The sequence below is a fragment of the Chrysochloris asiatica genome, unplaced genomic scaffold (genome assembly GCF_000296735.1).
Source record: "Chrysochloris asiatica unplaced genomic scaffold, ChrAsi1.0 scaffold00034, whole genome shotgun sequence".
NCBI lineage: Eukaryota > Metazoa > Chordata > Mammalia > Afrosoricida > Chrysochloridae > Chrysochloris > Chrysochloris asiatica.
In genome coordinates, this window is record NW_006408552.1 from 20657556 (window position 1) to 20662668 (window position 5113).

Here is a 5113-nt window from a genome sequence, read left to right on the forward strand (position 1 = left end):
ATGAAGAATATGCCAAGAAACAATAGCTTCATATTTTGAGATTTTTTTTCTTTAATAAATGTTTCTCTGATTTTATGGAAGTGTAATGGCTCTGTTTGATAAGTACTGGACTGTGAACCACAAGGTAGGCAGTTCAAGCCCACCAGTAGCTCCATGCAAGGAAGATAAGGCTTTTTGATCCTGTACAGACTTACAGCCTCGGAAACCCTATACAGGGTTGCTGTAAGTCAGAAATGCTTTGAAGGCATCTAAAACCAACAACATACAGAAAGCAGTTATGGTCAAATTTATGAGGAAACAAAATTGGAGAAAATAGTTCAAAGAATATGTAGGTCTTGACTGTAGCCAAGTAAATGTAATATACTAAACACTCTATTCCTAGAGACAATCAAATGATAATAATCCTAGCAGTACATACTGAGCTATCTTGAGTTCTTATTGGCATGTTAATGTATCTTTTTCACATTTATCTTGGTATACTGACACACGTGATTTTTTATCAGACTCTAGAATCTCGAATATATTCTTCATCACTTGCTTACCTCTGTCTCAATTGAAAACATGAAAAGTTAGAAAAAGTCATATTGTTTCCATAAAGACAGGATTCCAGTTTCTTAGCTATAAAATTACCTACAGAAAATGTAATAATACAAATGTCTAGGCTCCATTCAAAACCTTCTGAGTCTGAATCTTCCAGTTTTCAAACATATCTATCATTCCTAAAGGAGATTTGGAGACACTCAAGGTTGAGGATTACTATTTTAAGGTATTTTCTCCAAACTTCAGTTTAGATTCTGGGTGAGTTGATCTGTACTAGGAAAAATATTTAGTATTGCTTCAGAGGAATAACAGGACTTCAGAAAGTTCATGGAAACATTCCAAAATTTTTTAATTCTATTTTTTCATGAACTTTTTGAAGCCCCCTTATATAGATAACATGATAAAACTTTAAGAAGCTGCATTAAAATATCATTTTTAGATTGAAAGCCACCTGAATACTGAGAAGGATGAATATGTTTTTTTCAAAAGGATCATACATGGATACTCTGTAATTTACATTTTTTTATAACAGCAATTGGAATTTAATAAGTGTTCAGTAAATATTGATCATTATTCTTGCTATGATGATGATGACATTGATGCATGCTTTTCAAGGTTACTCGGTACTATTCCTATAAGAAGCATCGAAGATACTTTACTGACCCAAGGGAAAGTGTTCTGATTGATAACATCATTATTTTTGTATTTAACATTGTGGTATTGCTTCCAGAAGTGCACTATATATAGTTGTAGGCAGCAATGGATACTCTCTGTAGTTTGGCTCAGCATGGTCATTTTGAGGATTTTAAAATTAATCTGGATGGAGCAAAGCATCAGAGTCTTCATTTACTGATGTGGCACAACTTAAATTGAGATGAAACAGCTGACATCCATTAATTATCAGAATGTGAAGTGTACAAAGTATTAAACTAGAAAAATTAGAAGTTGTCAAAAATGAAATGGAAAGTTTGACAATTGATACCCTAGGCAGAAGTGAGCTGCAATGGACTGATATCGGTTATTGTGAACCAGACAATCATGTGGTCTATATCAGAAATGACAAATTGAAGAAGAATGCTGCCTCATTCATTGTGAAAAATAACATTTGCCAGTGATAGGAAAATATCTATCCATGTACATGGAAGACCAGTTAATATGACTGTTATTCACATTTACATGTCAACTACTAATGCCAAAGATGAAGAAATTAAAAATGTTTGTAGTCTGAAATCCATCAAAATACAATCAGGAAGCAATGGTAATTACTGGTCTGGTGACTGAAATGTAAAACCAAACCACCATCGTCATCAAGTAGATTCTGATTCATAGAGTTTTCAAGACTTTAAATATTCATGAGAGCAGACAGTTTCAATTTTCTTCCTTGGAATGACTGGTAGGTTTGAAATGCTTACCTTGTGGTTAGCAATCCAATGTTTAACCCACAGGGTCACCAGGACCAGTAGTTTGAAATGTAATGGTCTTTGTGAAAGAAACACCACCAGAGATCTATTGTAGAATTTTGCAAAACCAATGACATATTCACTGAAAATACCTTTTACACTATAAACTGGTGTTTATATTCCAGATGGAATAAATGGGAATTAAATGACTACATCCTTGGGAAAAGATGCTGGGGAAAAATCAGTATCATAAGTCAGAACAAGGCCAGGACCAAGTGCAAAGCAGACATTAGTTACTCATATGCAAGGTCAAGTTGAATCTGAAGAAAATTAGAACAAGTCCACACAAACAAAAATAGAACCTAGAATATATCCCACCTGAATTCAGTGCCCATTGCAAGAACATACTTGATGCACTGAATATTAATAACAAAAGATCAGATGAGTTGTAGGATGACATCAAGGACATAATATACAAAGAAAGTACAGATTATTAAAAAGACAAGCAAGAAAGAAAAGATCAAAATGGACATCAGAAGAGACTTTGAAACTTACTCTTGAATTTAGAGAATCTAAAGCAAATGGAGGAATCTTGGTGTGGTGCTGTAGGCTCAGAACTGGATTTTGAACCAAAAGGTCAGCAGTTCAGCTCTACCAACTGCTCCTGAGAAACCCTATATAGGGTCACTATGAGTCAGAAGCAACTCAGCAGCACTTAACAACAACAACCGCAAAGCAAATGGAAGAAATGATAGAATAAAAACCTGAATGGAATATTTCAAAGAGCAGCTCCAGAAGACAAAGTAAGGTATTAATTATAATGAAATATGCAAAGACTTGCAGTTAGAAAACTAAAGGGGGAGAATACACTCTCAAACATTTCTAAAGTTGTAGGAACTGAAGGAAAAGTTCAAACTTTAAACTGCAATATTGAAGGGTTTTATGGGCAAAATATTGTAGCATACAAGAAGTATCAAAAGAAGATGGAAGGAATACACAGAGACACTGTACCAAAAAGTTGGTCAATGTTCAGCTATTTCAGGGGTAGCATATGATCAAGAACCTATGGTACTGAAGGAAGAAATCCAAGGTACATGAAGACATTGGTTAAAAGAAAAACAACTTCAAAAATTGATGAAATATAAACTGAGATGTTTCAACAAATGCACACAACATTGGAAGCATTCTACACCAAGAAATTTAGAAGACAATTATCTGGTCCATCAACTGGAAGAGACCCATATTTGTGCCTATTTCAAAGAAAAATGATAAAATGGAATGCAGAAATTATTGAATAGTATCATTAATATCAAATGTTAGAAAACTTTTGCTGAAGATAATTTAAAAATGATCAAAGCCATATACTGACAGGAAACTGTCAGAAATTCAAGCCAGATTCTGAAGAGGATGTGAAATGAGGGATTCATTGCTGATATCAGATAGCTTTTGGCTAAGAGCAGAGAATACCAGAAAAATGTTTACTTGTGTTTAATTGAATATACAAAGATATTCAATGGTGGGGATCAAAAAATAATATGTGTAACATTCTGAAGAATGGGAATTGTGCTTATGCAGAATCTGTACACAGATCAATGGGCAGTTGTCCAAACAGAAAAAAGGGATCCTGCATGCCTTACAATTAGGAAAGGTGTGAGTTGGAGTTGTATCCTTTCACCACACTTATTCAATCTGTATGCTGAACAAGTAATCCAAAAAGCTACATTACGTGAATAACATGCCTGGAGGAAGACTCATTAACAACCTATAATATGCAGATAGCACGACCTTCCTTGCTGAAAGCAAAGAGGACTTGAAGCACTGACTGATGAAGATCAGAGTACAACCTTCCATACAGATTACACTTCAACATGAAGAAAACAAAAATTCTAGTTAGACTCACAGTCAATGCCCATGGAAAAAGCAGTCAAGAAATCAAATGATATATTGCATTGGGTCAGCCTACTGAAAAATATCTCTTAAAAGTGTTGAAGAGCAAAGATATCACTTTGAGGACTAAGGTGCACCTGACCCAAGCCATGGTATTTCAGTTGCCTCATATGTATGTGATTATTTTACAATGAATAAATAAAAACAAAGAAGTGATGCCTTTAAATTATGGTGTTAGTAAAGAATATTAAATATACCATAGCTTGCCAGAAGAAAGCTCCTTAGAAGTGAGCATGGCAAGACGTTGTATCATGTACTTTGTACATGTTATCAGGAGGGACCAGTCTCCTGAGAAGGACATCATGCTTGGTAGAGAGTCATTGAAAAATGGGAAAATCCTCAGTAAGGTGGACTGAAATCATGATTGTAACAAAGTACTCAAACACAGCAACAATTGTAAATATGGTGAAGGATCAGGCAGTGTTTTATTCTGTACACAGGGTTGCTGTGAGTTGGGACCTACCTGACAACACTTAACCACCACCACAACAAAGATGTGTCAAGTGGGTTCACATAGATGGAGTAGTTCAGATATACACTAAGTATAGGAAATCATTTCTAGCTTCTTGTAGCTTTCAGTCCTGACCCATTCTACAAGATAAAAGAAAATACAAATGTTGAGGCTGAAAGAATGTGACTTCTTGAGGTGCCCAGTGAACACCTATACAGCATCTGATGACCTGGGGAGACCTTGATTCAATTCCACAGAGTGAGTCAAAGATCCTAGTGTATGGCATGGAGTCTGTGGCCAGATTGCAGCAGCACTGTGGGAGTTTGGGACTAATCACAGGAACTTGGCAGCTTGAGCATACTCCATGACCTTCTCGAAACTGACAGCTCTCGCTGGCTGCTCATTCTGTTCTTTTCAATCTTGCATCTCTCTTTCACTTGAAAAACTGAAAAGGGCACCTTGAAAATATATTGACTTCATATAAGACTCTGAGTCTTGCATTGTTATGGTCCTCAACACAAGCGGAAAAACACTAATGTGAGCCAAGGGTAACAAAGAGTTATGTTGCTGTTGAGTGCCATTTAACAGATTCCGATTCATAGAAAACCCACGGGAACCCCAAAAATCTTATGTTTAACCATCATTTCCAAATATTTTCAAAGGGGTCAGATTGGAACAAACTAGAACACCACTGAAGGGTCAGAGAAGCATTTGTATTTCTACAACATCCCAGGGCTGAAATGAAAATCTCTATCCAAAAATTGTTGTTGTTGTT